This window comes from Calidris pugnax, unplaced genomic scaffold (assembly GCF_001431845.1).
Source record: "Calidris pugnax isolate Ruff unplaced genomic scaffold, ASM143184v1 scaffold211, whole genome shotgun sequence".
In the NCBI taxonomy this organism is placed as follows: domain Eukaryota; kingdom Metazoa; phylum Chordata; class Aves; order Charadriiformes; family Scolopacidae; genus Calidris; species Calidris pugnax.
Window position 1 is genome coordinate 8593785 of NW_015091083.1, and position 12185 is coordinate 8605969.

Sequence of the window (12185 nt, forward strand, 5' to 3'; positions counted from 1 at the left end):
TTACACCCCTGAAGAGGCAAAGTGTGTCAGGTGTTTGTCAAAGATCAAGCCCATGAAGCCCCAATCCCTACAACTAATTTCTTCCTATATAGCCAACACTCCAACTCTTCTGTTTCCTCTGTGGTTTAAGAGCCTCCCTTGATCAGGGACCATTTTATCCCCTGCCCAGGCTGAACTCATAGTCCTATACCAAAAGGCAAGGAGTTAAGAAATTCCTGCACTGGTCTCATGCCCTCTTCTCCTCAGCCGTGCAGCCATGTGAGAGACATGTCTCCTGCTCATCTCTACTCCTTCTTACAGTGTCTCCTGTCCATCACTACTCTTTCTTACCCTTCTCCCACCTCCTTAGCTGAGAAAAAGGCCCCATGGCACACAGGAATGAAGGCACCAGGTAAGTCAGGGAGCCAACCGAACATACAGAGGCATCAGGAGCAAGTTCAGGCAGTCGCCAGAGAAGAGGGGAGATGTGCTCCTTGTGCAGGGGTCTGTTCTTACCTTGACCCATGGGACCATCAGTGGGCAACTCCAAGGGGCAGGGGAGACTGGGTCACACTCAGAAGAGAAGCCTTGTGAGAAGCAGCTCCAACTTTTCCTTAACCACCCTTCCTTGACCTGCCACAGGGCATGCCGCTTGCTTTGCAGGATACAAAGCGCTGTAAGACAGGACATGAAGCAAAAAACCTCTTTACTGGCCGTGTTTGAAGAAAACATCTACTCGTGCTGGATCTCAAGTGAAGCTCCAGCCGACACAGAGGAGACCCAGAGCTCTGGTGATGTGCAGAAGCGGCTGCGGGGAACAGAGAGTGCAATGCTGCTTTGACAGTTTCAAGGCAACCTTCCCTGCAGCACACAGAGCTCACGGAAAGGAGAGACTCTCAAGGAACTCAGCTGTGAAATTCCTACAAGCAAATTCCTGTGCAAACTGTGATTATTTTGAAGGTTCACACGTTTAGCTCCATTTAAGGGAATTTTCACAGAGAAAGGCGTCCTTCATACAACACAAGCACCAAATTTCAAATCACTCCTGCAATTGTTTCATAAAACAGGCAAAGCAATACACCTTTTTGTGCTTTATTCTTAGAAACTGCTACTTTAGGTTAACGTTTTTATATATACGGTAAATATGAAATTACCTGCCTGAGTCAGAATGCTCTTAATGTTACATTTCAGCCCAAACAGGAAAATGCTGCAGCTGAAAGGGAAAAAATGGTCTTATAATCTGGAAGCATCAGGCAAGCAGCTTGAATAACAGGTAGCATTAGCAGGACAGCCCGTAGCAGAATGCTGATGAGCCTTTCCAAAGACAAAGCTGTCAGCGAACACGTTCCTAAACGTGCTGTAGGAGTAAAAGAGAAATGGAAAAGGGAGGAACCTGAAAACATCAATAAATTCTACTGATTTGGGTAATATTTACTCGTTCTGTAATACTGCAAGAAGTGCACAGATGCTGGTCAGATTCTGTGAAAAATGCCTTACCATGAATCTGCTTGAAGGGACTAGTCCTTCTTTTTTAATTAGTTTCTAATGGTGACGGGACCAGACTGGTTGTTTAAGGAATGCCCCTTGCCAGCGACAATCTGACTAGCCTACATCAAATTTGTTTTCATGTAAAAGAGACAAAGCTTGGGGGGAAAGAGGGTGAAAGCAGAAAGGAATCAGCATCCAACCTTTGAAACTCAGCCAGTTTTAAACCTGTTTGATTCAATTGGTGCAGTGCATCACCATGGCAAATTTGTTACTCCCTGCCTGACACTCCTGCTGACACTGGTAGGCATTTTGCTCACAGAATATGAGCAGGAATGTGCAGGAGGTAGATACTTCATCACAGACTGGATCTTCCTTTAACCCTTCCAGAGGTTATGACAAATTCTTGCCTTACTGCTTTGATCACAAGTTGTCTTCAGGAATTACCTGCAGCAGAATCCGGCTCGGGCAGCATCAATCTCAGATTTGACCTGCTTGTCTTCTGTTTCTTCACATCCTTATTTTACCATTCTTCAAAGACAAGTGTATTTTCTCTGTAACAAGACCATCTCGTAGAGGGTTAGCAGACAAAGGTCAGATTACCGAAGAATCAAGAGCAGAGCGCTTTGGGACACTTGTGCAAATTGCAGCTGAAGTAGATGGTATTTAAACAGAAAGTCTGGGCACAGTTAGGGAGGGAAAAGGGAAGCCACAGAGGACCTGGAAGGCAGACTGATGTAGCCTTGGCAACACCTTCTCCTGATTGCCCACATCAAATGCAGAGGACAGGGCAAGAAGGAGGTTGCTAATCAAGTGGCATCTTTGACGATCATCTTCGTTTTGGCCATTTTGCTCTGAAGGGCTCTCGCCTTTCTCCCAGCCCATGGAGAGGTGGCGTGGACCTGCCTGGAGGAGCAGTGAGCAGCTTAACTAACAGAATAAATAACTCAAGACCTCCAAGGAGCTGCATGAAATAGTGCCAATGGCAGGATGGAAATATAAAGGACACACAAAACAAAGTTTTCAGACATAACAATGGCCAGGGAGGGCTTTACCTCTGCACACCTTGTTCGCTCACTCCCTGACCCACGGAGCCAGCTGGTGGCCAGGTACCAGTGAAGCTGGAACCAGCATCCTCCACAGGTGGCCATGCAGGGCACCAACAGCTGGGAAGAGAGGCTGCTGACTTGCTGCTCAGGCATCAATGGGCTGGAAATTTGGAAATAACAAACCAGGGCGAGTTTTGCCTTCAGCAATTGCCTAGGGAGGGATGGAAATAGGCTACTGAAGGTCTTGGGCCTTATTATATCTAAACACATTCAGGCTCAGTGATTTCCTAAGAGAGCTGGCCTCAAAACACACACGTGGCAAAGCAGAGTCAACCTCCCTTTAGTGCTTTTGGTAAAATCAATGGCTGAGATATGGAGCAAGCTCTTGGAAAGCAGGTAAAGAGGAGCCCAGAGAGGGCAGGAAGGTCCCTGCATTACCTTCAACAATTTGCACACACCAAGCTATTCCCTTTGTAGTCAATGGAGAAAAGCAGACGTTTTTAGGGAAGATCCAGCTCACCTTTGAGTAGATGTTAAAATGAAGGGAAACAAAGAGAGTCACTACAAAAGATAGAAAAGAAACTATGTGCAGAACTCGTGACGTTGGGGTTCTTAAGGGGTTTCCAAGAAAACTGAAAAGAACACAGAAATATTGTCTCTCTACCCTCCCTGGCACAATCACCTTGGGCATCACATGGAAAAACATTCATTTGGAGCACAGAGAGCTGCAATTTTTAATTTGACATCTCTAAATTTCAGACTAAAACTTTGTGTCACCTGAAAACTTGCCTAAAATGTGCAGCTCCAGTGTTTTACCTACAAAAGTGTTTCTAAGGCTTTTTCTGCTAGAGAAAGCAATGGATAAACAACCTGAACTCTAGTGTAGGCAATTCTCATTACTCTGGGATTGGAGGAGTAAATAAACAAGATCTACTGAAAATGTTCAGGGGAAAAAAATGGGTAAGTCAGGTGCTGAAAAATCTGTAAGAAAAGAATGTTTTCAAAATCCTCCTCAACTTGCACAATTCTGTCTGGTTTGGGTCCCTTTCACAGGCTGCAGTCCCTGCAAGACTGAGCAGCCACTGCTCCTCATCTCTGGTCCATACGATCCAGGATCTTCTGGCCAGCACAACGATAAACCTCCTGCATGAATTTTTTCCGTACATTTGTCTTTTCTCCTTCAGTGACATCTGCCCTGATCTGCTCCTCTTGCCCCATAAGCAGCACTTTATCAGCAGCATAGATGGTTACATTTTGCATTCCACAACAAGTCCTAAACAGGGAATCTTGTTTGGTGTCTGAGTTCTGATCTTCACTGGCACTTTGGTCTCACCATTTAGGACTCTCCCGCTGCTCAGTTTGATGTGTGCCTTAGAGTGGCTGGGGGATGCTCAGAGTGCACCCACAACACCCCCCTCCCCAATACTTTAACTCTGGAGTCACACACAGCTTCAAACAAAGACTTTAAACCTTTCCTAAGAACTAATATGGTTGTAAACAACTCTTTTTCCCTCCCATTACAGACCATCGACACAGCTGTTCTCTTTCATCACTCAGCCCATGGAGCAAAGGTATAACTTCCACATGAAAAGAACTTTAATACATTTTTCTCCACTCATCACTAAACCACTCTCCCGTGTTAATGATCTGCAGTGTTAGATTTGAACCAGCATCAGTGCTCACAGCATCTGGAGCTTGGAAGATAGACTCATAGAATCGTCTAGGTTGGAAGAGACCTTAATGATCATCTAGTCCAACCATCAACCTAACTCTGACAAAAAAATAAATAAGAAATAAGCAATAAAAAAAATAAATCACTAAGCCATATTCTTGAGGACCACATCAACCCATCTTTTGAACACCTCCAGGGATGGTGCCTCAACCACTTCCCTGGGCATGCGGGGATCCCTCCACAGATGGCAAGGAAGGTGACGGGCAGGATGGCATAGGAGCAGGGACAGGGGAGGAAAGGCTGGGAACACCTCCTACAGCACAGCAGGGCCCGGCTGCCCTTCATTTTCTGGGCACCTGCACAGCCATACCCAGTGCAACATCTGTGTCCCTGTCCCCAGAGCAGGGTGACACCCTGGACGCCCCCAGGACCAAGAGCAGGGCTGAGCCAGTGCTGTTTTCTGGCTATCTTATCAGGCTTTTTATTTTTAAAACAGGAGAATAATATTTCTCTTTGCCTGTGTCGGGAGCGTTCTGGGTGGGTTTGCAGTGCTGCTTCTGGGAGAGCATCCAATGTCCTCTGCCGTGTTTGGAAAGGGTGGCTCCCGCCCCACCGCCGGGCCTGCCGTTGATGACATTGGCAGCTGTGGCAGATTTGGCCCACGGACCTTGCTCTCCTGGTTGGTTTTCACCCCATCTCTTGTGTTTTTTTCCACCCGGCCTCCTCCCTCCAGGACTCTCCTGGTTGATTTTCACCCCATCTCCCGTGGTTTTTTCCACCCGGCCTCCTCCCTCCAGGACAAAGATAAATGCCTCTCTGGCTGCTCCTTGAGGTTGCCCTCGCTGTCCCCCTGCAGCAGCCAGTGCCACCCATGCGTCCCCAGGTCCTAGCAGAGTTGTTGGAGCCACCACAGCCCCTGTTTTCCAACACAGCAGCCAGCTGTGGGACACAACCTGAACCTCTGCAGGAAGCTCATGCCTGTTCCCGTCCCTTGCTAGCCATGAGTTGCCTGTTTTTAGCAGCTTTCTGCACCGTGGTACTGTGAAGGTAAAGAACAGCCTCTCCCCAGCCCCAGGACTGGTCCAGGAGCCCACATCTCTCCAGTTACAATAGCGTAAAAATATTGATTAACTGGAGGTTCACAGCAGCAAGAGCAGCCCTGTCCAGGCAGCGGCCAGGCAGGGGGAGAGCATCCCTAGGGCTCTGGGAGGAGGTAGAGCTAATACTGCCCAGAAGAAGGATGGAGACATGCTCCCTGCAGGTACACTGCAGTGAGGAAGACCAGAAAAAGTGGGTTATGTCCTACACCGATGGCTCGGCAAACCCTGCCATGAGAGGACAAACATCATACCTCCCCAAGGGACTAATGCTGTGGCCAAGCACAGGGTGGCCAAGCAAGCTCCGAGCATATCCACAGTGGTGGCAGAAGTGCTCTTGCAGTCTGGCTGCTCACAGGGCTCCCAGCTCCTGGCCACCTGGAGCAGACCAGGCCCCACTGGTGCTGGTGGCTCTCACGGCATACCTGCCCTGAGTCAGACAAATCTTCAAGGGACCACCCTGGCCCTTTTCCCCACTCTTTCCAAATTAACCAAAATTAATGAGCCAGGTGCTGTGAGCAGAAGGGAAGAAAGAACTCTTTGGTGCAGGGAAGAATCAAAATGAATCAGAATAAAAGTAAATTGTGTTTGCATTTCAGACTGCTGCTGCAAAGATGGTTTTACTCCCTGGGTTTCCCCAGACCAGCAGTTGCATCTCCCTGTACAGAGACCAACACTTTCTGGAGACCATCTCTCTCTCTCCATCACCTCCAAGACCAAGCTGTGTGCCGTCTCTGCCCATACTAAGCAAACAGAAAGCTTTCTGCTGTGTCATCCCTCATGGGCTTTGTAGGAATATAACATAGGAACAGACAACTCTCTCTGGAAAGACCATAAATCATCTGTCATATCTTTGCTGCACCTCAGCATAGATTTAGCCCGATACCTGCTGGTGGCTGAGCCCCCTCACCAGCGTAAGCAGTGACCTGTGTTACCTGCTGCTTTGAAACCACCTAATTCTCAGACATCTGCATTTTTCATGATAGCAAACCCAGCTCCCTCCTGTCCCTGGTGTGGCACTCGAACTTGCACCAATATGTGGTCCAAAGAGATGAAATCAGCATTGCTGTCCCCCCTCTTAGGCAGCCAGTTCTTGGCATCTTTCAGATGATGCACTGTCGGTGTGACCATGACCGCTTGGAGCAGCTCAGCAGCTCCAGGCTTATTCCTGTCCAACGTGCAACATCAGCAACACTAAAAGTCCCAAATCTGTCCTCAGAATCATGGAGATTGCCAAAAAAACCTCAAGGTATGGGGACACTGGGTGTGAGTCAAAAATAAATTTCTTTTTAATTTGATGTTTTAGTTTCTGTGTGGTTAGGAGCAGTGCTTTATATTTTACACAGCTCTGACACCTAGAAACTTCTTTTTCATTCAAAGAGAAGTGAAGCTTCTGCATCTAGGAACTAGAGTTTTAAGAAAAAATTACATGCGAAAATCACAAGGCTTAGCAACACTTTCATTAGTGACAGCCATTTTCTGAGAATGTTATGAAGGCATCACCCTACTCACAAAAACACACATCTTTCATAATTCCTTTTAGCGTGCCAGTTGGAAGGATGCTTTTGTATGGAAGATACTTACCTGGATTGCTCAGCAGCTCAGGATTGGATTCCCAGCTCCACTGCAGATTTTCTCCCTGAGCACAGGAAACTCATCTTCAAACTCTCTCTGCTTCAGTTTCCCCACTTGAAAACTAAGGAAACTCGTAATTTCTCAAATTGGCCGAGACTGTAAAACTATGTCTTATTTTATTCAATTTTCCAAAGAACTTAGAAAATGTCACAGAGACAGAACTATAAATTACAAAGCATTATTTTTCATATGAACTTTGTCTTGAATGAAACTCTCCTCTTTGACTCACTGTCCTTAATTGACACTGGCATGTTCTTTCCTTCATGCCTTTAATTGCTTCAATATTTTGTAACTACAAGACTTAGAAAAATTAATTAAAATGTAAATTAAATGATAGCTTGCGGGAAGACTGCAATTACCATGATTTCATCTTTCCCTGTTACATCCCGTGGTACCAACAGGTCTGTGCAACAGGTGTGCCAATTAATAGCAGGAGATAGAGATGTCTGCAGTCACTTACCTCTCTGTGCTTCAGTAAATGTTGTCTAGCACAATTAGTACACAAGTCTCCCACTTGTGTATCCCGAGTCTCCAGCTCCATCAGACTGAGAGGCGAGAGGATGAGATCTTCATTCAGCAAGAAAAGCAAGAGAAACATGCCCAAAACAGTGGACAAACCCTTAAGAAACCTTAAAAATTATTTTCCAGATGGTAAACAGACGGTTGCTGAGACAGTTAAATGAAACAGCATATTTAAAGCTTTATTTTGTCACCATACCTTCACCTTGGTCTAGCTGAGAATGGATTGGCCTTTCTATTTTAGATATGTATGTGTGTGTGTATATATATATATAATCTAGCTGAGAATGGATTTGCCTTTCCATTTTAGATATGTATGTATATATATATAAGTATTTAGTGCTGCCGAGTTAAATATGTCTTTAGGCTGAAATTACCGAATATCAAAGTGCTGCCGAGTTAAACATGTCTTTAGGCTGAAATTACCGAATATCAAAAAGAATGTGTGTAATTAACTTGATTATACCAAATCTGAAAACAGAGTTGGGAGAGTCATGTTTTTTCTTGCTTACCTAGAAATGGAAAATAAAACACTTCTAACAGAGACATGAAAAAAAAATCACCAGGGCATTTCCAATGACTCTGAAATAAGTGCAGTTTATCGACAGTCATCATAAAAAACATCAGTCTTTTTGACAAAAGGTGGCGGAAACTCAGATTGTCTAGTGTTAGAAAATCCCAGAGTTTGTGATCTTCACTGGCTGACAAGCCAGAGGAACAGCCACAATGCTGGCAGTGTGCCTTCAGCGGGGCAATAACCACAGCTCCCGCCCTCACCCCCACGTGCCAAACCCCCCTGTTTTGCAAAACAAGGATGGCATTTCCAATCAGCAGGAGGACAGGGCTCCGTGGTTTGCTTTTTACCAGCCTGTCCTGCAGCCATCCTTGGCGCTCAGGCAGCATGGTCATTGCTCCCGGTGCGAGCAAGGTTTGTACCTACAGCTGCAGCCTTTAGTGGAAGGTAGGCCGGCAGCTCCAGCCACGGTCCCAGCAGGCCTCCCAGAAGAAACACTCGGTGTCTCCGGGTGCATGTGGAAAATCAGCCTTTGTGCCATGGTGCTATCTACGTACGCTGCAATTTGTCCAGTTCCTGCAGTCAAACAAGCCTATTTTTGTAGGGCTGCTGAAAACACGGCCCTTAATTACTGCCTTCAGCAGGGAGCGGGATTATCTAGCGGATGAGATTAGCAGCCCTGTTGGTTTTGGGGATGACATGTTGGCCAGCTGAACTCCAGTCGGCAGTCCTGCTCTGAGTCACACTTTGTGCCCTCTCCAAAAGTAATAGTGCTGGTTTTTGAAATTTGTAGAAGAGTTTATCCTCTGTATTTTTGTAATCAGTTCGGTCCTTTCTTGGCTCTTTGCATGAAACATTAATTAATGAAAGGCTTAGGACTGGGTTTTACACTGTGGTATGGTCACTGAAAAGCTTTAGTGCTGCTATGGTATGAAAATTATAGAATCATAGATCATAGAATGGTTTAGATTGGAAGTGACCTTAAAGATCATTGAGATCCAATCCCCCTGCCATGGGCAGGGACACCTCTCACTAGAGCAGGTTGCTCAAAGCCCCATCCAGCCTGGCCTTGAACACCTCCAGGAATGGGGCATCCACAGCTTCCCTGGGTAACCCATTCCAGCATCTCACCACCCACATACTGGAAAATTTCTTTCCGATATGTAATCTAAATCTGCCCTCTTCCAGTTTGAAGCCAATACACCTTGTCCTGTCACTACATACCCTTGTAAAAAGTCCCTCTTCAGCTTTCTTGTAGGCCCTCTTCAGAAACTGGAAGGCCACTATAAGGGCTTTCTCCTCTCCAGGCTGAACAACCACAACTCTCTCAGCCTGTCTACCTAGGAGATGTGCTTCAGCCCGCTGATGATCTTTGTGGCCCTCCTCTGGACCCACTCCAAGCGGTACATGACCTTCTTGTGCTGAGGACTCCAGAGCTGGACACAATACTCCAGGTGGGGTCTCATAAGAGTGGAGTAGAGGGGCAGAATCATTTGCCTTTACCTGCTGGTCATGCTTCTTCTGATTCCGTGCAGGATAGAGTTGTCCTTCTGGGTTGCAACCGCACGCTGCTGGTTCATGTTGAGCTTCTCATCCACCAACACTCCCAAGCCCTTCTCCTCAGGACTGTTCTCATTCCATTCTCTGCCCAGCCCATATTTGTGCTTGGGATTGCCTGGACCCTGGTGCAGGATGTATTTAGTCCTACAGAGATGGGAAAGAAAGGGACAGCATGCCTGAGGCCTGTCTCTCTCCATCACAGGCACCCCTGTGGGAAGCAGAACCAGACTGAGGAGATATAGCCTGTCAGAGGAACCTGGTCAGGGCAAAGAAAGGGGAGAGACGGGAGAATACCTGCCTTTTTCAAATTGTAAATGTGTTTATGCATTGCCATGTCAGAGCAGAACATCTCTCTTTCCCCACTTTTTAATGCATTTTGCTTTTGCATTGCTTTCCCTGCTTCCTTTTGGCCACTGAGTGACATTAATGTTCTTTTTTTTTCTTAATCAGGACTCTCCTACTCGTGTCCCTACACAAGAACAGCTTCACACATGTCCTAGAAAAATCAGCATTTTTGTTTTCACAGTTCTTTTTTCCCCCCCCATTCTCTAACTTCTCCAAATTGAAGTTTTAAAAGGTTAGACAGTGGAAAAAGGAAGATTTGGAAAGAATATCTGAACATTGTACTTTCCCTGGCAAGGAGACGGAGGAAAAGTTGAGGGGAGGTGTTGATTAAAGTGGGGAGTGGAAAAGAAAAACCTGACTAAAAGGAAAAAAAAAAATCTTTTGAAAATTGACAAGTGGAGACAAAAATCAATATTTTTACATTTCCTGAAATTTCTCATGAAATTGCAGTTTTGCCAAAAATGAAACTTTCCCATGACTTCTCTCCCTCTTGTTACAGGGAGGGAGCATATAGTTTACACACTCCCATTGGAAATATATACGTATTAAGTCCAAGATAATATATAAACAAAACAATGCTGGAGCCCCGTGCCCAGGGAAGGGGGTGGGTGCAGCGGTGAGCTGGGCTGCTGCCATGCCCCCAGGAGAGCTGGTCAGGCACTGGTGGGCTTCCCCAGCCAGGTTGGTGGTGCTGGGGTCCCCCGTGTTGGGGAGCAGCCTGCAGTAACCCAACAGCTATAATTAAGGGGTAAAAGAGTACCCAGTGACTGTACTCCAATGTACTTAGTGATCAGTCGCTCACGGCGAGACTGGAGCTGTTTACAGTTCAAAAGACATCTTTGCAAGGTCCTACATCCTTCAGTATCTTCACCTCTAAGGTTACTAATGGGATAGAAAAGACACTTATTATATTCACAAATAGCATCAGCAAGGGGCAGGCTGCTCCATGCTGGGTCACAAGCGAATGTAAAGTAGTCTCAAAAATCAGAGAAATATTCTGAAATAAGATAAGATGAAATTCAATGAGGACAAATTCAAAGTCCCAACTGCAGGAAGGAACAGGCATTCATGTTTATGGAAGATAAGAAGCTAGTTTGGTATCAGCTGGGTAGGAGTGGAGCTGAAGTTTTTAGTGGGGTCACAACTTGATTGCTAATCAACATTGCTGCTGTAAAAAAGCCAAATACCATACTGTGCCATACCAGCAGGATTGCTACTGATAAGACACATAAAGTAATTCTGCCCAACACTGGTAAGATTTTAGCTTGAGTTTCTGCATTCAGTTTGGAGGCAATTTAAGAAGATCGTGAGCTCAGTGGAGGGAGGTCAGAGGAGTCAACAATTGGGAGAACAAGGACCCAAAAACATCACTTGTGTGGGAAGGTCTGAAGAAATGGGTCTGTTCTGCCTGGAGAAGAGCGGATGAATTCAAAGGACATAAAGAAAAGAAGAAATACCATTTATCCCATTTCTACTGCAGGTAGGACAAAAATAACGTGCAAAATAATGAGAGATTTAGACAAAACCCAGCAGAGTTTTTGGGTTGGTGGAAGCAGCGAAACACCAGAGCTGCTGAGCTGAGGCATGTGGGTCTCTGTCTCCGGACATTTAAGAATAGATTGGACAAGTACCTTGAGAAATGGCACAGGTATGTCACAACACCCTGTCAGTGCCCTTCCACCCAGTTCCCTGTGATTTTTATGACACGTGTCATAACAGTTCAGCAAATGACTATTTTTAAAAATAGCTCCCAAAAAGCTTGGAGCTTCCCAGAGACGCCCAAACCTTCTCTCTTTCTGCAAGCTTTTCCCACTGCCTCATATTTCCACTGGCTTCAGTGAAACGAGGGCTTGTCGGCTGCAGCTCTTGGACCACATCAATGACTGCTCACAGTCAAACATTTAATTTACCTCCCAGCCACACTCGGAGGCTCTGGAGTGAACAGCTATTTTTAAAGCCACCATTCCTGCCACATTGGAACATTTGCTCGGCAGTAGAAAGTGTGCTCGAAGAAATAATGACTGCCTTTTTATCCAAAGACTATTATAGCTAATGTTTAAAGTTCACTAAAAAACATGTTTCTGTATATTTGTATGGAAGGTATATTTAAGGCAAACCTCCCTCAAACTCTACTCAATAAGCAAAGAGCACACAGCAATACTCCACTCTTGACATTTTAAAAAGCCCTCTGATGTTCTTTTCTTCCTTTAACAATGGGGCCAATTTTCCCTTTCCTGGCTGCCAGCCTGCCCTCACTTTTTCTTTTAGCACCTCTTGAAATTACCTTGACCTCACCTTTAAGCGCGCTCTTCTCCAGGACACTGAGCTCA